Source organism: Diabrotica undecimpunctata, chromosome 4, assembly GCF_040954645.1.
Source record: "Diabrotica undecimpunctata isolate CICGRU chromosome 4, icDiaUnde3, whole genome shotgun sequence".
In the NCBI taxonomy this organism is placed as follows: domain Eukaryota; kingdom Metazoa; phylum Arthropoda; class Insecta; order Coleoptera; family Chrysomelidae; genus Diabrotica; species Diabrotica undecimpunctata.
In genome coordinates, this window is record NC_092806.1 from 65383861 (window position 1) to 65408945 (window position 25085).

The following is a 25085-nucleotide window of genomic DNA, read 5'->3' on the forward strand; positions in this document are numbered from 1 at the left end:
CCATATTTTTATTAAAAAAATAAAATAACATAGAAATTCGTAACTCTAATAAAGAACGAAAAGTACAAAAACACGAAACCTAAGTCTTTGTAACATTATCTTCTGATCAGCAATCTCAGTTTTACTGTTAATGTTGAGACATGTTGGAAAACATGTGAACATAAAAGTTTCTGTCTATATCTGGCATCCACTTGTACACAGATTTCAGAGCTTCCACCGTGTTTTGTGCCAAGGTGACTTTAATATCATTTTTGTTTATTGATATGGATATTTCGGCATTTTCAGCAGTATGTCTCCTCGCATTCCGTTGTCTTAAACTGATGATTTTGTATTCACGTTCGTTAAAAGTGGTTCGGAAACCGATGTCATAAAAATCTGTAGTAAATTGTAAAGAAACCACCTTTGAAAATGTAACTGCAGTATAATTCAGTATTGATGAATAGGTAGAAAAATCCAGAAAATCTTGCTCTTTCATTTGAAGTATGGTGTAAGGCTTTTTTGAGTATACTTTCACAAGGACTCTTAATAACGAAAGTGGACAGTTCTATCCCACGTCCAAGATGGAATTTTACAAAGGCCAACTGGACTGACTTCTCTGTGGATCTGGATAAATGCCTAGGGTGGATTACACCTAATATCAAAAACTACCACAGATTTGTTGGTGCTGTCCTAAGTGTAGCCAAAAAACACATACCAAGAGGCTATCGCAAAGAATATATCCCTGGCTGGTCGGAAAATAGCGAGGAATTATATCAGAGCTTTCTTGAAACTGGCGACCAAGAAATAGCGGATGAACTACTGTACAGCCTAGACGCCGCTAGAAGCCAAAAGTGGACCGAAACAGTGAAAAGTCTAAACTTCCAGAAATCAAGCAGACAGGCATGGTTATTACTAAGAAAATTAGGGAGTGGTGTCCGTACGAAACGCCGAGAGGCAGCCGTACAGCCAGATGCCGTAGCATCACATATAGTAAAAACATCCAGGGCACCAAAGGATAAAGCACACACCATTTTCGTAAAGAGAGAACTTAAAACTTTAAAACATGTAGCCACAGAAACGGAGCATTCCCTCCCCTTCACCAGCGAAGACATATCAAAGGCTCTTAAAGACGTTAAGCCAGCAAAGGCACCAGGATTTGATAATATTCACCCTGAATTTCTAATAAATTGTGGCAAGTATACAAAAGTGTGGCTGGCTCGATTTTTCACAGACATCATGGTAACTGGAAATATTCCACAAGAACTAAAGCGCTCTAAGATAATAGCCATACTAAAGCCAGGCAAACCCACCGACAACCTAAAAAACTACAGACCAATTGCGCTTCTCTCTACCATCTACAAACTATTAGAGAGGCTTAAATATAATAGAATCAATACAGAACTGTTCCAGGCGATCCCAGTCGAACAAGCGGGTTTTCTACCAGAACGAAGCTGTGCAGACCAGGTAATGTCACTCACCACCTACATCGAAGCGGGTTTCCAAAGAACACTTAAAACTTCAGCGGCATTTATTGATCTCTCGGCAGCTTACGATACAGTATGGAGAGAGGGCCTTATATACAAAATTCTCCGTGCAATCCCCTGTAAACCAATAGCACGCCTAATAGATAGCATGCTCAACGATCGAATGTTTCAAGTAGTGATGGGCACAGATATCAGCCTACCAAAGAAACTTAAGAATGGCCTACCACAGGGGTCAGTGCTCTCTCCACTATTATTTAGCTTATACCTAGCAGATATGCCGGAAACACAGTCAAGAAAGTTCGGATACGCCGATGACTGGGCCCTCGCTACACGATGCAGAATACTAGAAACGTCTGAAGAAGTTCTGACGGCAGACTTATATATATTGGGCAAATATTTTCGCAAGTGGCGACTTCAACCCAATGCATCCAAAACAGAAGTTAGTTGCTTTCACCTGAACAATAAACTTGCTGGAAAGAAACTCAACATACGGTTTGAAAATACCACACTTACCCACAACAAAACACCGAAGTACCTGGGCGTAACACTAGACAGAACGCTATCATTTAAAGAGCATTTAACAAAAACTGCCCAAAAGTTGAGTACAAGAAATAACATTATACAGAAGCTCTGCGGTACTACCTGGGGAGCATCTGTTTCCACTCTCCGCTCTAATGCCTTAGCCCTTGTTTTCTCGACCGCTGCATATTGTGCTCCAGTCTGGCTACACAGTCCACACGTAAAAAAGGTCGACAATCAGCTGCACAGCACTATGAGGATGATAACTGGTACAATTAAATCAACTCCCACCCAATGGCTTCCAGTATTAAGTCACATCCCATCTCCACATTTACGACGAGTCGACGCACTTACACGTGAATACAAAAAGATCATGAACAATATAAACCTGCCGATCCACCAAGATACCGAGGATGCACGAAATACCCGTCTCCGTTCTAGAAAACCACCAATGAAAACGGCAAGAATGATAAATGAGGAGTTCAAGATCACGAATGCATGGTCCCAAGAATGGAACGAATGGCAAAATAACATGCCCTGCATTACCCACAAGCCACCAGGTTTTGATCTTCCACGCAAAACATGGTCCACTCTAAATAGGATCCGTACCAGACATGGCAGATGTGCATACATGCTACATAAATGGGGAAAGAACCCGTCTCCTCAATGTGACTGTGGGGAGAACCAAACCATAGACCAAATTATTCAAGAGTGTCCCTCAAGATCCTACAATGGTAGCACTGAAGACTTCCTGTTTGTAACTTCAGAGTCATTGATTATATAAATACACTTGATGTTTGTTTGTAACTATTTAAAGTTTGTCAAATACCTATATTACTAGTGTTTGTGTATTTGTTCTAAATGTGTTGTAATTGCCATACGATAAATAAAATAAATAAATAACGAAAGTGGAGAAAAGTATTCAGATTTTCTCAAACTGCGTTCAATTGCACTATGAACTGAATCAACCTCTTGTATGCAGGAATGTCCAGGTACTGAAAACTTCATTTGAATTTTCTTTAAGTTCGTATTAGTTTTTAAAATATGTGCAATAGCAAAACTCATAAATCTATTTTGCGGGTGGCAACTATCGCTCCACAAAGTCAAATCCTCCAATAACGGATAGTCTTCTACAAACCTTTTCAGGATTCTGTCTACAGCACTGGCAATATCATTCCCAGCCCGACCATGCATTGCGTCTGACCAAAGCGCGCAATAAACAGTCCGGTTTATGGAAAGGTGCGCTGTCATGTTATACACATTTAGCTTACTTATATAAAAGACATTTTTGACGTATTCTTTTGGATATGTCAATACATTTTTTAAGTCAAAACACAGTACTGCGTTACTATTTTCAATATCCGTCTTTTTCTCTTCTCTCAGTAAAATTTTTTCTTGCATGTGTTTTTCATATTGCTTTTTCTTTTCTTCGTTAAGGGTGTTTTCTTTTTTCTAGCAGTCTATTTCAGCATAGAGGTCACATAGATCTTTTGAGGGTTTGTTTGAATAATAATTAATGAATAAAATATTTTGCGATAAACATTAAATTTTACTGGAGTCAAATCTTTCTCCTTTATGAAATTCTCGTGCATATTGTACATTTTTTGCAGTGATAGGTCACCCTCTACATATTTTCTTTTAGTATCAGCCCTAAAATAATGACTTTCTATTACAGATAATATATTAATATGTTCTCTAACAAGATTGGAAGTTGCATCTGATGTAACTTTTTTCTATGCTTTCCCTGAATACTTTGACGAATTGTGTACGTTTCTGTAGAATTTTTGTAAACGGTGTATATAGGATTTTGACGTATACCTAGTGTTTCGCAGTAAAACTGTTTGCAAACCTGTATTTCGTTATTACTTAAAATAAAGAAGAATTTAAAGGTTTTAGTTTTTTTTTTGAGTTTTGGGCATTTTTTCCATTTTCTCCTTCGATGTGGAATACTCATTTCAGTTGTGTTTAAAATAAACATCCTTTTTTACTGCTTGTAATAATCAGAAAATAAATTTTTTCTGTCTTCTTCGCTTATATTTTTGGCACATTTATAGATAAATTTCTCGAAGCAGTCTTTATGTGTTTTTATCTCTCTTGCTGGTCTTAACTACTTTCGTAAAGAAATGTATTCTAGCCCTCTATCAAAATTTTGTTTTCTAATATTGCAGGCCCAACGCGAGGGATATCTAAATTTCTTTCTAGTTTGTGTTTTCTCTTGTAAACTGTTATTATTTTTCTGCAGTTGATTTTCGGAATTTTCCTCATATTGCTGTGTGCATATTTCTTTATTTTCCTTGGAAAAGTCGTCTTTTACTAGAATTGTTTGTTTTATGCAAATATAAATCGAGTAATAAAATTGATGACAGTTTCTATATACTACATAGGACCCTGTTATTCTGAGTTTGGAAAGTTCACTAAAATTGTGCGAAAAACAAAGTCGTATGTTTAACATAGGACTATGTTGCGCTCTTTTCATATTTTTATAACATACACCAATGATTTCCGATTCATTTTAGAGGATTGCATGCATATATTTTAGATTTACATAGTTCTATGGGTGCCTTGTGATACATAGAACCTTGTTATCTTAAAATTGCTGATTTTTTAATTTTATTACGTACACCCTTGTAATACTCAGACAGCGATATGTCGCTGACTGACTTGACTTTGTGGAGCGATAGTTGCGACCCGCAAAATAGATTTGTGAGTTTTGCTATTGCACATATTTTAAAAACTAATACGAACTTAAAGAAAATTCAAATGAAGTTTTCAGTACCTGGACATTCCTGCATACAAGAGGTTGATTCAGTTCATAGTGCAATTGAACGCAGTTTGAGAAAATCTGAATACTTTTCTCCACTTTCGTTATTAAGAGTCCTTGTGAAAGTAAACCCAAAAATGCCTTACACCATACTTCAAATGAAAGAGCAAGATTTTCTGGATTTTTCAACCTATTCATCAAAACTGAATTATACTGCAGTTACATTTTCAAAGGTGGTTTCTTTACAATTTACTACAGATTTTTTTGACATCGGTTTCCGAACCACTTTTAACGAACGTGAATACAAAATCATCAGTTTAAGACAACGGAATGCGAGGAGACAGACTGCTGAAAATGACGAAATATCCATATCAATAAACAAAAATGATATTAAAGTCACCTTGGCACAAAACACGGTGGAAGCTCTGAAATCTGTGTACAAGTGGATGCCAGATATAGACAAAAACTTTTATGTTCACATGTTTTCCAACATGTCTCAACATTAACAGTAAAACTGAGATTGCTGATCAGAAGATAATGTTACAAAGACTTATGTTTCGTGTTTTTGCACTTTTCGTTTTTTATTAGAGTTACGAATTTCTGTTATTTTATTTTTTTAATAAAAATATGGAAAAAATTAAATATTTTCTATTCGTTTTTTTTTTAAATGTGCTTTTGTAGTACACTTTCATCTATTATGTTTAAAATAAAAGCAAATATACTTTCTTGTATGACAAATCTAATGGTCAAAATATTCAAAGTCATTTTTCTCAGTTTCTACATTTTGTATCATACAACCTTGTAATTCTTAGGTAGCGACATAGATCTATAGATCAAGTTTCATCTATAAAAACAAACTTGTACAGTTTTTCATGTTTATATTTTTTATATAATTTCAAACATTCTGCTCTCTTCACAGCAATATGAGATTGTTCCATCAGTCCTCGCCTTGGATTATCTTTTAGCCATTTAAAACCAATGTCTTTCAGTACAATATTGAATTACATACGATAACCACTATACAGAAGAGTTGTAATTCTCACTTTTGGGTCCCCAGACAAAGACGAGTATTATTAAGATTGTAGTGTTGATAACTTAATTTGTGAAAAATTTGCACAAAAATTCTCAACATTAGGTAATATTAAATCTTCTAACAGTAGTAACTTTGTTGTTGTGACTTTTTTTAAATTTATTTATTACCGTTCTATATTTATGTTTATACTAGTAATAGTCGGTATGAGGTTTAAGCTGTTTAATGATGATTAAATCATCATCAAAGACATCAATCTCCTCGACAGTGAAAAAGAATAAACACTTCAATAAAAAAAAAAGAGTGTGTGTACTTAGTACATACGTAAAACTTTATACGTCTATTTTTGCCATTTTCAATAAGCACTTTATTTTATTTTATAAACATTACATTTTACAATAAAATTTCATGTTTCCTCTTCTTTAAAAAGTTTAACACGGATTAAAAAAATTGGTATCTGAGATTGACAGATGACAACTGGTAGGTATCTTAAAATAGGATTGGTTCAAGGTCGTATCTTAAATATCTGCCATAGTGCATATAAAAAACAACTTAATTTATTAAATTATGATACACATTGGAAAGATCTTTGATGTCATTCTTATAATTGATAGATTTGAGAGAGAACTTTTTTATGTGAATCATCTCCAATATGCATCTGTTGTGGTAATTCTGTACTTTTTCCAAAATCTGTACATTTTTAAAATCAAAAGAATGGCTATTTTCTGGAGCCTGTCATTTTTGAAAATGTACAGATTTTGGAAAAAGAACAGAATTACCACAAGAGATGCATATTGAAGATGACTCATATAAAAAAGATCCAAATTTTATCAATAATAAGACTGATCTTAAAGATCTTTCCAATATGTATCATAATTTAATAAATTGAGTTTTTTTTTTAGATGCACTATAGTAGATATTTAAGATATAGAGCAATCCTCTAAGCACATTGATATCAGATATTTTTATGAATTATCTAGAAACAAAGATTTCAAAATGACGATGAACTTATATGTACTACAGGAACTAACAGTCAATTTGACCAATTTTCATCGCATATTAATTCACTCCATAGTCATATTGAATTTACATTAGAAACAGAACAGAATCAATCCATACATTTTCTAGATTTGGCACCCCAAATAAAATTAATCGTTAGTGTATTGTTTATATGATCTCGAAGTTAAACTGATTCAAAGTACTTATTTTTGAAACAAATTGGTTTTAAAGTAAAAGATAAGTTTTTGAAATTTTGAAAAAAATGCTTCTAAAAATAACAAGGAAGTATTAGTGATACGACAAATCTTAAAGAGAAAAAAAAAATACAAGTTTTGCATTTATGAACATTTTGTTCTTTTTTTGGTTTTTCTGTACGACAAAAATTGATTAAGATTTTGCTGTTTAAAGTGTGCATACACTCGTGATTAGTGACTAGTTTAAGCTCTTTTAACTACGATTTTTTTTAAATAAGGGCTTAAAACATTTAAATGTTCTTACTGCTCTTAAAAAACACAAAATGCTTTTTAAGTACATACTTCATAGTCAAAGGGAGTGAGATTTTAGCATTAAACTATGATAAAATCTTAATTTATGTTGTTTAATGTTAGTTGATTAATTTATTTACTTCATTAAACGATGATTTGAATAATTTACTAATTAATTTGAATAATAACTAAAAACACAAGTTCATAAGTGAAGTTTTCTAAGTAGAATCTAAATCCAAATTTTCATGAAATTCGGTGGTGACACGAAAAATTACATTGTATCGCCGTATTTCACGTTAATTTACTGGACTATATTTTTATTTTTAAAGTCTGTTAAATAAATTACTCCCCATGTGTTTGTGCAAACAACGAAAGCGGGATTTCAAAATTCTGAAAGCTTTCCCAATCATATTCCTGGATGCAATATGATCATGGTTGAATCTTCCTTCTGGGGTATTTTCTCCAGCATTTGAAACAGGAGTCACAAGCCATGGTTGTATTGGATAACATGAATCTTTAATTAAATGGGCATTATTAAGTTGATATGCCATAAATTGTCTTCTCAAAAATCAATTCACTACACTTAATTCCCAAATGCCTTAATCATATGTGGAAGCAATTATTACATTTTAAAAATATAGAATTGGCATCACAAATAATTGCTTACACGTTTATACATTAAAATCCTTTTTTGTTGAAGTATGCCAGGCCAGGTCTGATCGGATCATCACCAGAAGGTGCTATAATTGCAATATGTGTGCAATCAATAGCTCTAATTATTATACCATGCCGTCCACCAAATCTCATCAAGGTAAGTAATAACAAATTTACAAAATCCATTTTTTTAACACAAAACCAAAAGTTAAGTTAATTTGAATTAACTGATATATCTTCAGGATATGACAGAACAGTAAATAGCATCTGATGTGGTTTTCTGCTGTGGCTTGGTCATTTTACACATAGGAATGCAGGACATCATACGGATTTACACATTCTGTTTTGAGAACTGTAATTTAATGTACGTTGTCTGAATTTTACACTTATATGTAATTATTTACGTAAACAATGCATTATAGCCCCCAATGTTACTATAATGACAAATTTTATTATATCTTAATAACAATACTTACCTCTTTGTTATGGAATTTTATTAAAGTTTCGATCTGTTCAAATAATTATTCTAAACAATTCATTCTTCATTACCTATTATTCTAAACAATTCATTCTTTCTTTGTAAACTTTTGAGTAGCGTACATATATAAATTCGGGCATTATTAAACAGATGATTTTAATGCAAAGCAAACCTTCAATTAAACGGAGTCCAAGTTGAGAAAGATCACAAAATGACAAATTTGGGAACTGTGATAACGGACCAACTAGATCCAGACATAGAAATAAAACGTAGAATAGCAATGACTAAAACTTCTTTTATGAAAATGAAGTCATTTCTTTGAAATAATTATCTCAGTTTAGAACTAAGACAAAGAATGGGTAAGTGCTATATTTGATCTGTACTTTTGTATAGTGCAGAAGTGTGGACGCTAAAAGTATTGATCATAAACAAAATTTAAGCATTGGAAACGTGGATTTATAGACGAATGCTGAAGATACCTTGGACAGCAAGGAAAACTAATGAAGAAGTACTAAGGAGCGTCAACAAAGATAGAACTGCTAAAGACTGTTAAACGTCGAAAAATGTCTTATCTGGGACATATAGTGAGGGGAAGTCGATATAAAATATTACAACTACTGATCCTTAAAGGCAAAATAGAGGGCCGTAAAGGTGTAGGAAGGAAACGGGTTTCTTGTTTGAGGAACATTCGTGAATGGACTCGGGTATCAAATGCGGGACAATTATTCCATATTGCAGAACATCGAGAAGCCTTTGCAATGGTGATCGCCAAGGTCGGATAATTCTGATATGACACGCGAAGAAGAAGAAGATCCCAAGGGAAGAAAAATGAGGAAATATGTAGAGTATGCTATGAAAATAATATACTTAAAACACTCCATTTTTTTCTGCTTTGTGTCCCGATAAGCCTGTTCTTCGCCTTAAAGACTGCTTCAAACTATTTCATACTATCAATTAAAACATTTTTTATGGTTTTTAAATTTGTTGTTGTTTAATATGCAATATAGGTTTATATGATTGATGTATGTTGTTTTTATTTCTAAATTTAGATTGTAATATTGGTTTAGTTACAACTATTGAGTCGTCAACCTATATGTGTGGATACATTCTCAAAGGCCTATGACTTAACTGGTGAATCAAGGTTAAAAATACTGTTTGACATATATGTACTTATAATTATGATAATTTTTATGTCCACATTAGTAATACACTAGTACCGGTTTTTCCGATACTCAACATTTTTATCGGCATTGAATGTGTTAAATTTTTCATAGGCTAGTCCACTGCTCGTATTTTATTTATTGTTACGGACTGTATCCATGCTTATTGAAATTTTCTTATTTTGTCAAACCGATTATATTTTTTTGGAGCTTTTTAACTTCCACCATCTTTCTCAGAAACACGATATTTAAGTGTGTGATGAAGGTTAATGTAAAGATTACTGTTATTACGGTAAAATCAGTTTTGGCAAAGCTTGATAGAGTTTTTAATAGATGGTCCTAATTTAATAAGTCGTCATACAATTACCAGGCTAATGAGGAGCAACTTTTAAGTTGCTTCACTTTTTCCTCATCTCAAAACACATTTTAAAAGCTTTCTTTTAAAAATTAATTAGGTTTACCAGAACCTTATGATGCCGTCATACTAAAGATTATTAACAAAATTACTGAAACACTCATGTTAAAATGGTAAGTTTTATCTTTATTGTATATAACTGAAGACATACCCTTTAACAGCTCAACAATATTTATTTTATACCCATCCGCGGTTCGCATTTTCCGCAAAACAATATTTTTAAATCGATATTTACCTTAAATTTGTAAACTTTCCATATTAAATACCGAACATTCGTTCCCCAAGCTCCGTTATTATTCAGCAATTTGTTAATGTTCGCAATATCTCCACAGCTTCACCCAATTCATCAATAAGTCGTTCGCGATTGGTTAAACAAATTGAATCTTGTCATTAGAAAAACTTTGTCGCCAAACCACAACGGAATAATTAGAACAGAGTTTCGCACAGGATCGTATGAGGTACAAAGGGAATTCCTATTAGTGATGTCTACTTTATTCGAGGTTACTAATCTGTTTTCTTATTTTCTTATAGTGTTTGTATTGATATTCTGTTATATGTACTTAAAATATTATGAAGAACAGTTCTCTTTTTCTTTTTATCTTGAATAATTTTTAATTTCAGTGGAAGTTATAGATGTTCGATGGGCGTAAGTATAGTTTAGCAGTAGAATTGCATATTTTAATAAAAGTTTGATATAAACGCTAATATAGATAGATCAAAGATTTGTCTTCAGCAGAAATATTTTGAATAAGTTTTAATTTGTTTTTGATATAAGGCCCAAAATTAGCGTAATACCATTGTCTAAATAATGGTGATACCATTTGGTATATATGGGCGTTTAGGACAAAATAGTGAGATAACTTGCTTTAGAAATAGATAGTTTCACTATCTGAAACACTAAATATGATATATCATGATGACTATACGGTTCAGCAAGTTGATATTTAAAACCCCACCAGAAGTACATGCAGAATCAAATTAGGATTCAGGTAACAAAGACGAAGGGGGAACTAAGTATAGCTTAACAAACAGTTGAAATATTAGGGGATCCAACTTAAACATTATATTCAATCCAACAAAAACATTACACAAATCTTTTGAAAATCTGTCAAAGTAATTAGCTACTTACTTACTTATCCGTGGCTTCACACAGCATATTGTGTTTGCCGTTTGCCACATCTCAATCGCCATTTCTTCTTGTCATATATATATATATATATATATATATATATATATATATATATATATATATATATATATATATATATATATATATCTTTTTCAGTGAGATCTTCTTTTTCATTACTGTTTTTATTTGTTTGTTCCAGTGTAATCTAGGACGTCCTCTTTTCCTACTTCTATTTGATTTCCATTCAAGAGTTCTTAGCGGTATTCTTGTCTGGGCCATCCTTCGCATATGTCCAAACCAGAGTAATTTTCGTTTTCTATCTTGCTGTTTAGTATCATTACATTCATTAGTTCTTTAATTCGTTAATTTCTCACTTTTCCATTAGACTAAACGGCAGCTTCTTCTCCAAGACCTATTTTATTTCATGTTTATTATTGTTTTGAGGAAACAGTGTCTATTATCAACATTTATTTAATTTTTAATAACCACGAATCAACAGTCATTATTTAATGAATGGTTGCTCACACCAAAGACAACCCTTTTTGTTTAAAAAAATAAATTTTTGCCTACAGCATGTTAAAGTAAAATATTCTTCTTATTTTTATTTTTTATGTATGAAACCTAGAATACGTTTTTGTTTTCAGTGTATCCGTTAGCCTATGAATTATCAGTTATTTCTAATATACTGCATATTGAAAATGCAAGACCCATTGAATATGAATATATCTTTAAAATAATGCCAGCAGTAGGATCGGTAAGTAATAATGCTGAAGGGATTGCATTATTGTATTCTGGGAGCAGGTCTTGGTTTATTTCAATGTTAAGTCGTTATAATAAGCGAAAATAATTACACTTATTTACTTAGCAAAGTCACAATAATTATTCTGGTATTCCAATTCACTATAAAAGTGCATTATTGCAGTCACACAAATTATTTACACAGCAGAACATGCTTCAAGAATTACACAACATTACATTTAAGTTGTAATTACATTACATTTAATATACATGTTACCAAATTAAAAGATGAAAGGTGGACGAAGAAAATTCTGCAATGCAGACCTAGACACGATGCTTATCAAGGTGGTCAGTTGACATCAAGCGCATTCGGCACAACTGGATTCAGGGTGCTCAAGATAGAATGCATTGGAATTATTTACAGGAGGCCTATGTCCAGCAGTGAACTTAAAACGGCTGATGATGATGATGACATTTAAGTTACAAACTCTCTCTCTCTCTCTCTCTCTCTCTCTCTCTCTCTCTCTCTCTCTCTCTCTCTCTCTCTCTCAGTTTTGACCCCCTGCCATAAATCTGCCATAAATATATATATTTTATAATTTTATTTGATTTGTCACCTGCTGTTCTTATTTATAGAACCTGGTATTCGTCTCAGTACCTTTATTTCAAAGATGTCTATGCAGTTTACAGATTTTTGAGTCATCACCTAAGTTTCACATCAATAGCTCACTATCGGTCGGATTATGATCTTATAGATTTATATCTAAGCTCCTTGATGTACGTTTTGTGATTTAAATATCGGGCTCATAGCAAAGTATGCCGTATTGGCTAGGATGATTGTTCTGCTAAGATCTGTTTTGTCAATATTTTCCTTTGTGATGTTGACCCTTGAATAGATAAAGCTATTTACTGTTTCTGAGTTGTCAACTGTCAGGTAGAGTCGTGTTGCTCTCTTCGATCAACTTTGTACTAGGATTTTAGTCTTTTTCTGATCTATTTATTTAGCATGTGATTTAAGTTCCGTATATGTAATCAGACCTGTTACTTTGATTCTGCTCATGATATTTTTGTAGTGCTGGAAGGACTGCATTATTGAACTTTGGGAGCAGGTCTGATATTCTGATATTCTGTTATACCCAAAAGAATATAAAAGACAGTTCTCTTTTCTTTTTATCTTGATACAACAAATATTAGCGACGTATAAATTTATCTATTTATTAAACCTAAGCCGATCATATTGCTATTGTATTTTATTTGATTATTACATATGGGACTTATTTGTTCTTTCTGTTGAATATCCAGGCGTTTTTAGGTCTGTAAAACTTATGATCATGTTATCGGCGCATCTACAATGGGATATCTCAAGATTTTTTAAATCTAACAGAGGTTAATCTAGTGTCTAGAGGTTAAACTCTACATGAGTGGACACGTAATTTTGTAAACAGTCTCTAGTCGTTGAAATAGTGAATGCTTTTCGTCCTATTTCCAACTCTGTCAATCCTGTTTGGAGTAGCTGTGCCATCAACTTAAATGTCATATTAAGTACCCCACTTTTATTTAATTCTTTTATAACTGTTTCGCTTAAAATTTTGTCAGATATTTTAAAGCATAACTATATAAAAATTCTTAAAACATCTTTCAATTTAATGCGGTTTTTCTCGACTTTCGTCACTTGGTACGCATGATTATAGAAATACACACATCAAAAGTGTCTAAGGAACATCACTAATCTTCCACTATTTTCAATAAAAATTTAAACACTTTTTAAATTTAAAGACCCAAAGCAGTCCTTGCATCTGTCTAATCAGCCGGGCTTATCGACCACGTGACCTACTCATTGGTCACTTAGATCACGTGGCTGATAAACTTGACAAATTAGAAAGAGATGCAAGGACTGCTTTACGTCAGTTTTCTCTATCGCATTGGGGATACGGGCTGGTATTGCAACGATCAGTCTATCTTGTATTATATGTCTATGATAATAATGTATGGTTTAGCAAAATGTCTCCTGTCAAGGAAGTGGTGATCATATGGCCTTGTTGTTGTGATTGTAGAGTCAGTCTATATATTATGTTACAGACGTGCATATCAAATGAAATTAAGAATTAATTAATAAGAAATTATATGAGACCCTTTCAGAACTCGTAAATATTAACGTGAGCTATATTTTATGTCTATTTTTTTGTTTGCATTTATGTGTCTCTATCATAGACCACTGTCAATATCAGTCTGTCTGTTGTGTGTCTCATATTTATTTACTGATTTAATTTTAATTTATACAATATTTTTATTTATACCATGATTTTATCCAAAATATAATATATTCAATTTTATTTATTTATGTGTGTCTGCAATAACTGTCTTATTCATTGATTTTAAAATAGTGAATTATTGTCGTCTTAAAATTATTTTTCTAAAATTGCCTAATGTATAAATATAAATTAAGATGGAAATGTCAAATGACGGAAACAGATGTTCGCTAATCCAGTAAGTTGGTTCACATTCATATAGTTGGTACATTTGCTAAACATATTAATAAGGAGATAAGGACTAAAATACAAACTGCAAAAGAAACATACTTCGAAAGTCAATGTTTCGAAATTTAAGTTACAGGGAAACATAATATGTTTATTATGAATAAAAACATAAAAGAAGTAACGGGTCAGTACAAAAAACAAACAAATAACATCGTCGATAGAGACGGCAAACTGATTATCACCGATTTGGATAAAATAGACAGATGGAAATAAGGAACTATTTAATGACGAACTGGCTATATATAAACGGATTGGCTGCTGTGGAATTTTGTGATGATACCTTAAAAAGAAAATGCAAGAAGATGTAACTACCGAACCATCAGTTTGATTAGCCATGTTTTAAAAATATTTCTTCGAATTTTGCACTCAAACATGTACCAAAAAATAACTTAGTGAGAAGTTACAGTACAATGACCGCTACCATCCAGTAAGTTCCACCACGTGGATTCCAACACGGGGCTACCGCTTGAATATTCTGGACTAAATTGCGACGTATTGAATAGCAAGATCAGCAATTAATAAATTATAAAAACACCATGTTAAAATCAATATTTATCAGTCTGATTAATTAAAAGTCTGATTTAAATTAATATTGTTGTTACTAAAATCTTTGTAAGTCGAAATAAAAGTTTTAATTGTGAAGTTCAGTTTTTAAAAAAGTGTTTTTCCCAAGAACATTCATAATTGGCGCAGAGTCAGTACGGAAGTGGAAGAGTCTTTATAGATCCTCGTCACTTTCAAGTGTTTGTCCACTGTTCCAAGAACCAGCCCCAGGGAAACCGTCTGCACAGTTCACCCGAGGGAATTAGAAGTTAGAAGAAGCCTTCAGGAGCAAAGGAATGCACATCGGCATCGTCTTTATCCTGTAAGCGATTTTATTATTACTTAGAATTAAGAAGATTAGATTTTGAAAGAATTCTTAATAAATCAGACTCCTCTGAGTCCTTAGATTGAATCAGAGCTAAATTAGAAGATAAATAAAACAAAGATTTGAATAGATTAACAAAGATTAAAGTAATTTAAAAATATCTCCTCTAAGTCCTTAGATTGACTTTAGATTCAGATTTAGACAAAATTGAATAGCTTAATAAATATTATATATTAATAAACATAGAGACTAATAGATAGAAAATAAGTAGATTAAGATTGATATATTTATATATTGATTATTGAAAATTACTATACCGATTTGACTATTGACTATATATTATATTGAAAATTTTTAAAATATGGCAGTTCCACAATTTGACGTTAAAAATTTATGCATTCTTCCAAATTTTGACGGAAATCCAAATGAATTACATCAATTTATTAAAGTTTCTACAATACTTCTAAACCATTATTATGACAGACTTAATGCAGCTAGTATACAAAACAAATTTTTGCTTCATGGTATTATCAGTAAATTAACAGGTAGAGCCAAAGAAGTTATATCTGCATATAGATGCGAAACTTGGGATGGAATAAAAACGCATTAATTCAAAATTTTGGAGACCAGAGAGACGAAAATTCGCTTACAAGGGATCTAGTAAATTTAAGACAAGGCTCAACAGAATCTATTATACATTTTTACGAAAAAATCATGGGACTTTTAAGCTGTATTAATAATTACCTAGAATTACATACCATAAATGCCGATATTAAAAGGAGCAAACAATAATTTTTTCGTCAACAAGCTCTTACAACATTCTTAGCAGGCCTACGAGAACCAATGGGCTCTGTTATCAGAGCAATGAGACCAGGAAGTTTAGCCAGGGCAATACAATACGTACAGGAAGAAAATAATGTTCGATATCTTAAAAAAAATCAAATAAGTCAACCTTCAACATCAGGAAGAAGCGAAAATTATCAAGAACGCCGACCTCAGAGACAGCAGATGCCTGTACAAATCCAGAAACCATTGTACCAACAGACAAATTTTGCACCTCCACGATGGCAGCAACCCATGAGACAATTCTATCCGCAGAATCAGTTTCAGCAACCACATCGGCAACAAAACTTCGATCAATTTAGACAAAATTCAAACCCTCCAGCATTCAGGACCCAGAACCAGTCAAATGTATGGGCACCCAAACCCGGACAGTCAAAGCAGTCTAGACCAACACCTATGAGTGGAATATTAGATACCACAACCAGAGGCCGTCAAAATTTTACACCAAATTACCGGGCACAGTCAAAATTCACCGTAGAAGAACTTTACAATATACAATGCCACGGAGATGAGCAAGAAGAGAATGCCAACTACAATGATTACTACGAACCTAAATACGACAGTTTTCTACAAGATACATACGAAAATCAACCAACCGAATACAAAGAAAACGTAAATTTTCGAGACAACCCACCACAAGCAATCGAAACGTAATTGAATTTTATTCATTTCCCGACAAGAAGGAGCTACCCTACATCGAAATTTCTAAGCCTTCTTTACGACTTTTAATCGGTACAGGATCTAAAAAGTCATTTCTTAATCCAGAAATAGGTTCTTCATATTTTCCAAGTTACATAAAACATGAACCCTTTGTCGTCACATCAATTTTTCAAAACTATTCCCAAAAATATTGTGCCGAAATTCCTTTATTTTCAGAATTTAATTCTGACAGCAAAATGAAATTTTACCTCTTTAAGTTTCACAAAACTTTCGATGGTCTTATTGGCCTCGACAATCTAAAACTCTTCGAAGTCCAATTAAACTTCCCTAAATCGCTTCTAGTTACAAAAGATTCTACAATCCCCATTAAATATTACGAAACAAATAAAACACAATTTTATTCCATTCATTTGGAAGCAAATTCTATTAACCAAGTGAAAATTCCTGTCAAAGAAGAAAAAGGGACCATCATTATTCCTACCCAAAAAGTACAAGGCGTCGTAGTACGAGAAGCCCATACTAACGCCGAGATCCACCTCGCCTGGACCGAAATTGCCAACTTCATGTCAGACCCCATTCATCTTTCTCTTTTGGAACCACTCAAAAGCAAGAAAATAGACATTCAAGATTTCCATATATATTCCATGGAAACAACCTCCGGGCCAGACTACAGACAAGATATCGACGACTTAATTAAAACCGAACATCTTAACGAAGAAGAAGAGGAACAAGTTCGCCACCTACGCCGAAAATTCTCCGATATATTTCACCAACCAGACACTCCTCTCAGCTTTACTAACGAAGTTAAACACCACATCAAAACCAAGGATGAAGAGCCTGTATATACGAAATCATACCGGTATCCGTATGTGCACAAGGAAGAAGTAAAGAAACAAATCTCTTCAATGTTAGAGCAAGATCTCATTCGACCAAGTCAATCGCCATGGTCCTCGCCTATTTGGGTCATGGCAAAGAAACCAGATTCATCGGGTAAAATAAAGAAGATGTCAATATTTTACGACCCTCGACTTAGCAAGCAGATTTCACCAAATCGAGATGGCTGAAGAAGACATTCCCAAAACAGCATTTAATGTAGAAAATGGACACTATGAATATTTAAGAATGCCTTTTGGACTTAAGAACGCTCCGTCCACGTTCCAACGTATGATGGACAACGTATTGAAGGGACTTCAAGGAGAAATATGCCTCATCTATATGGACGACGTAATAGTATATTCAACATCACTACAGGAACTCATAGTAAATCTCACAAAAGTATATATTTCAACAACTAAGAGAAGCCCGACTAAAAATCCACAAGAAGGCATAAAACCGAATCCAGCAAAAATTGAAGCAAAAAATATCCAATACCGAAAACAGCGAAAGAAATAAGAGGATTTCTTGGACTACTGGGATATTACAGGAAGTTTATTCGAAACTTCGCAAAAATCACAAAACCTCTAACAAGATGCTTAAAAAAGGATGCAAAGATCGAACATATACCCGAATTCGTAGAATGCTTTGAAACGTGCAGGAAATTATTAATGAATAAGCCATTATTGCAATATCCAGATTTTTCCAAACCGTTTAACCTCACAACAGATGCCAGTAACTTCGCTATCGGTGCAGTACTTTCCCAAGGACCAGTTGGCAGTGATAAACCAATTGCCTTTGCTTCCAGGACACTAAATAAACCTGAAACCAAGTACTCTACAATAGAAAAAGAAATGTTAGCAATGGTGTGGGCAACTAAATATTTTCGACCTTACCTATTTGGAAGAAAATTTAAAATACTTTCAGACCACTGTCCTTTGCAATATCTATTCTCCCTAAAGAAACCCAACTCCAAAACTAGTACGTTGGAGATTAAAATTAGAAGAATTTGACTACGAAGTAATTTACAAAAAAGGCAAAGCTAATACAAATGCGGACGCACTGTCTCGAATCGAAATACACACAAAGGGAACTAAGGACATCGATTCACAAATTAAGGAAGTCTTTGATGATTTAGTAGACATGGAAGACGATGGATGGTCAATGACTAATAATCCAGATGCAGATCGAATAATCGACGAGATTGTAGAAGAAAAAGCAACAGAATTAATTCCAGAAAACATCCCAGAAGATACTGTTGAAAACGAAGATCAAAACATGGACGAAGACGGGAATGAAACAATACATACAGCAGTAGAAAATTCAATTCTTGGTATACTTATTTCGGAAAAACCACTTAACTTCTACAATAACCAAATTATAGTCAAAATCGTCAACTACAATCCACTACCTCCAGCAATTATACAAACCTTTCCGAATAAAAGACGTTATCATATCCAGCTGTCGAAAGATCAGTTAAAAGCTGATACCATAAAAATTTTTAAGGAACACCTCAACCCGAAAAAGAAGTATGCAATTTTATTTGAAGTAGAAGAAGAAATTTTTGCAGAAATTTGCGAGATTATCAGGAAAACTTTTAAACACAACGCATATGACTTAGTAAAGTGCAATCTTTTATTGGAAGATGTTAACCTAGAAGAACAACAAAAAGAGATTATAAAAAACTATCACGAAGGAAAAACGAACCATAGAGGAATAGCTGAAACAGAAAGTCAAATAAGGAAACGATATTACTGGCCTAATATGAAGAAGGACATAGAAGATATCATAAACTTTTGTGATATATGTCAAGAAAATAAATACGACAGACTTCCTCCCAAACCAAAATTTATGGTTACACCAACTCGCACTAAACCACTGGAAATAGTTCACATTGATTTATTCCAGGCTGATGGACAGAAGTTTCTAACCATAATAGACGCATTTTCGAAATATGGGCAAGCCTACCCAATAAATGGAGGAAATGCAATCAATGTACTCAACGCCCTATTGATTTTTATGACACATCATGGACTCCCAACAATGATAGTAGCCGATAATGGTACGGAATTTAAAAATTGAGTAATACAAGAATTTGTAGACTCTCATAAAATCTCAATCCACTATACAACACCATAGAATCGGCAATCCAACGGGATGATTGAGAGATTTCATTCTACGTTAATCGAACATCTTCGAATCCTAAGGAACACCAAAGCAAAGCTCTCGATTAAAGAACAAATGCTATACGCTATAATTGGGTACAATAATTACATACATTCAGCAACGAAGTTAAGACCCATCGACATAGTAAACGGACATATCGACGCAAAAGATCCCTTTGACGTTGACATACAGAAAGTAATACTGAACAATTATATCCAAAATCATAGAGAGATAATAAAGGAATTATACAAGGAAGTAAACCATCAAATACAAGAGAATAAAAATAAAGTCATTGAAAATAGAAATAAATCGAGACAAGACCCTATTACATATAAACCAAGTACAAGAATCTACACACGGAAAACAGTTACCAGAAATAAATTACTTCCGCGATATTCCGCAAAACATATAAAAAGAAATAACGAAGTGGCTCCAGAATAACAACATCGAAACCTTACTATGGCCCAGCTACAGTCCAAATTTAAACCCAATCGAGAATGTGTGGGAGATATTATAAAACGGTTGTATGAAAAGCTATGGCACGGTATACAACAGGTTTGGGAAGAGTTCTCTGAAGAAGATATTTTCATAGTTCCTTTTACGCTGATAGACCGAAAACTACCAGCTGTTATCAATGCTGATGGAGATATTGCAAAATATTAATTTTATTTTTACATACCTAAATTTAGTATTCTTCAACTTTTCAAAAAAGTTGAAGAATATATATACTTAGGGCAAAAAATAATACTAAATAGGGAAATTCAAACTGTAGAAATAAAAAGAAGAAGAAAGTTAGCTTGGGCAGCATTCGGTAAACTGAACTATATACTCAGAAATCAACAAATTCAATTACATCTTAGATCTAAAGTTTTTGATGCATGCATTATTCCGATATTAACTTATGCGGCACAAACATGGACAATCACAAAAAAGAATATGAATATACTTAGACTCACTCAACACGCGATGGAAAGAGCAATGCTAGGTATATCACTCAAGGACAAGAAAACAAACACATGGATAAGACAGAAAACCAAAGTCACCGATGTGGTGCAAAAATCATTAAAGTTGAAATGGGAATACGCTGGACATGTAGCTAGGAGCGATCTAAACAAATGGCACAGATCAATTTTAACCTGGAGACCATACCAACACAAAAGACCCAGAGGCAGACCTCCTATGAGATGGACAGATGATCTGAAAAGGACTGCCGGGAAAAATTGGCTACAAGTAGCGTACAATAAAAAACAATGGAAAGGAAGACTTGAAGAGGCTTATGTTCAGATGTGGACGTGAATGGCTAGATGAAGAAGAAAGAAGAAGAAGAAATTTAGTATTGTTTTGGTCTTCCAGACCCTCGCTTTCTTCCGAGAGTTTGTTGTTCCCTCCATTTTTTATTAATAGAAAAACTGTGGTTCTGCTTATGTTAAACTGCTTGGCTGCCTCTGATAGTGCTCAGTTATCTTTTAATTTGGTTACAATTCTTGCTTTAATAAATATATTGTTGAGTTGAACGTTTGTTTTATTCCTTAATAATAATAAAAATAACAACAATCCTATTTTATGTAAAGACTATCATTTATATACTCTTTATAAATAGATTACTAGATATAATATCATTTTATCAGCCTATATCTATACTATAAAATATAGAAAAATGTCAAAAATGTATGTGGCTGACATGTTGTCCCGATTATCTTTCAATGAAGAAACTGGTGTTGATAGTTTAATTAATTCATTTAATTTAACAGAAGATTTACCTATTTCACATGAGGATGTAGCTAGAATTTCATCAAAAATGGTATTGTGTTAAAGGTGATAAATTTTGTAAAAACAGGTTGGCCAAATAAAGGTAGAGATGGTGATTTTAAATTATATTTCTTAAAAAGGAACGAGCTTTCTAGTGAAAGCCTATATTTAATAGTAAGTATAAAAGTGGTAATTTCCACTATATTACGTGAAAGTATTTTGCAATTAACCAATGAAGGTTACATAGGTATCGCTCGGTCTAAAATGTTGGCAGTAGTTTGGTGGTTTAGATTACAACAGGATACTGAGACAATGATCAAGAGTCGTCAGGTATTAACTGGCATACCTGCATACGTAAAATAATTCTAAAAAAGCTTTAATGGCTTGGCCTAAAACTAAAAATGTATTTGAACGAATACATGTTGATTTTTTCACAAAAAACCTTGTATGAGTTTATGTCAAAGTTAGTTAATATACAGAAAAAATATTTTACAAATCTTTTAAAAACCTGTCATTGGCACTAATCTCGTTTCGCATTGTAAGTAATTGCAGAACATCATATAGGTTTGTTTTTGTCCTTGTGACTAACGATGTTCTAATGTCCGTGTGCTGATCAACTTGTTCAAGTCTATTTAGTGAACTTACATGGATTTTGGATTAGACTTAGATTCTACTAATCAACTAAAAAACAATATTTAGGTTGATTCTTTGGATCGGTAGAGGCAATTACTAATTTAAAAATCCTAAAAAAATAGACAGATTTAAAATTCACAACAATGAAATTGGGGACACTTAACACGAAAAAATATTAATTATCGTCAAATGTATTTAGAAGAACAGAAAAAATTATGAAAATAATTTAAGTTCAAGAAACGATTAAAATTACATTTAGTCTACAACGACTATCCCACGTACCCTTGTATAGGTAGGGCGGTTAAAGTAGTCATTTTATTAGTAAAATGAAATTGGTATCTTCCAGTCCAATTTTTAATGTTTTATATTGTTACTTTTGTGAGAATATGACTATGCTGTTTTACCAAAATGCCAAGACATGTTTTAAATGTAGATACTCTAATTTGTAACCTGTATAAGTATTTTATTCAAAACAAAAAACAATGACAGGCCTTTAAAATCGGTAACGTTTGTATAACAAAGCGTGCGAAATGGTTTAGGAATTGGCGACTAAAAATTAAGTTATAAAGTAGAACATAAGAATAGTAAACGACATGTGAAAAGGACGAAAATTCTTCTAATAAATTTAATTTTATCTGACTCCTTCATATTGAAAATTCAGACATAAATTGTCAAAAAAATGATATACCTAATGGATTTTGACAAGAGCTATGAGACATGCGGATGCAGTACACAAGTTTACCTGTTATTTACAAGGTCATATCTCTTGTCAAAATCCATTACATATAATGTCAATTATTTTGAGTTGCGACTCAACGTAGCACAGAGACAGACAATCGTGGACAGAAATTAAGAACGACTATGTACGACATATTGCAATATAATCGGTAGAATAAGCTACGAAATATTATATATACAGATAACGACATTGTTTTGGTGACCATAGGAATTAAGATTTATTGCAATCCCATCTCTAGAGTATATTTATTATAATACTCTCTAACTAATTTTTTGGTTATATTTTAGCCTTAATAGCAATACAAATAAATAAGTAACTAAATAAGTAATATGCTTTATTGTCACTGAAAATTGTACAAATTTTATTGACAAAGCTTATAACAATAAGACAAGAAACAAGAAAAAAAATCAGAGAATCGTTTGTACTTTTAAATAAGAAAAAACAATAAAATTCTTTTAAACTTAAACATAAAAAATACTACCTAATTAAGAACCTACAAACTTCGTAAAATGTACCTAATAAAAATTAAAAATTAGGAAAGCAGATTAATGAATTAAGGGCTCAAATATTCCACCTCCTTGTGATAAAGAGTAACTAACTCTGTCATACAGATTTCTCCTCATATTTTAGAGTAGAGTTGGTGTAATGCTTGCAGAGAAATGAAGTATTTTTGCTCTTAATTCGACTAGGTTTGTGGCCCTTTCAAACTGATGCCTATAAATGTTTTCTTTGAGAAAACCCCAAAAAAAGAAATCGATAGGCGCTAAGTCTCAGGATCTAGCGGGCCATTTAATTGTACCACGTGTACTTACCAGTCGATCAGAAAACGTTTGATTGAGGAAGTTAATAGTTGCTCTAGAGTTGCTCTGAGCCGAACACCCACCCTGTTGGAAAGAAACCTCCTGAAAATTAACGGGAAGGCGTCGAACTGCCGGAATGGTTTCATTCTGTAACAGTTGTAAATATTTAGGCCCATTTAGGTTTTCATTGATAAAAAATGGATTGAATATAGTCGCCTAACATCTCAGTCTAAACATTTAACTTTTGCGGATGCTGCGTTCGCACTGCAACACTGAGGTGCTTATTTTTCCGAGAATAATACCTTGCAACGGATGGATTGTGTTTTTTATGTAATGAAAACGAAGATTCGTCAGAAAATAAAATATTTTTTAAAAAGTGTACATTTTCATTCTTTTTATCTAACATAAATTCACAAAACTCTATCCGCCTAAAGTTATCTTCCGGAAACAGTTCTTGTGTCGGTTGTATCTTAAAACAGTGATACCCATTCCTTTTCAGAACTCGCTGGACAATTCGAGCAATCACGTTAACTTCCTTAGCAATTTGTACACTATTGCAGGGTTCACTAGCTTCTACAAAAGCACAAATATCCATATCCCGGTTTGGACGCTACTCATCGACAGGTCTAACACGTGGTTCATTACCTTCATGATACTTTTTACAACTCTTTACACATCCCGAAGTTTGAAAATGTTTAATGGTATTTTCAACTGTTATAACACGTAGTAAGAGTTTATTTCCGAAGGCAACAATAAATAAATCAATTACTTCGCGTATCGAATGACTCTGAAAGTACCATATTACAAGTTGTACTTGTTCTTGGACGGTATACAACGTAGTAGGCATTTTATTAATTATTTGGTTATTCTTTCAGAACTTCGTTTGACATTTTTAATGTCAATGTGACAATTACGACAATTCGTACCTACTGTGAAATAAATATAGAGGTGGAAACGTGCAACATGTCACAGCGATTGCCATTGTGTTCAATAAAACAATGCCGTGATCTGTAAATACATACAAAATTTGTATGTATAATATATATATATATATATATATATATATATATATATATATATATATATATATATATATATATATATATATATATATTCGCTTCGTGCGTGACCATGGTAGGGGTACGTTGAAACGATGCCAGCGTGCGTAGCGGCGAAATATGACACAATTGGACCTACCTTTTTACGCATAAATTTTATCAAAAATATGTGCAAATACATATTGCGTATTTAATTGTGCTAATAATAGCAAAAATAGTAAGTGTAGTTTTAATAGGTTCCCAAAGATTACATATAAATTAGAGAAAAGCAAAAGAAAAGAAAAGAAAAAGATGGATCCTAAAAGATGGTGCTATTAATATGAAAAAG

General features: G+C 32.9%; 1 protein-coding gene across 3 annotated transcripts in view; it reads right to left on the reverse strand.

Annotated features, from left to right (window-relative positions):
* The window catches only part of LOC140439614 (uncharacterized), a 1046430-nt gene that overhangs the window by 113183 nt on the left and 908162 nt on the right, over window positions 1-25085 (reverse strand). The window lies entirely within an intron of this gene.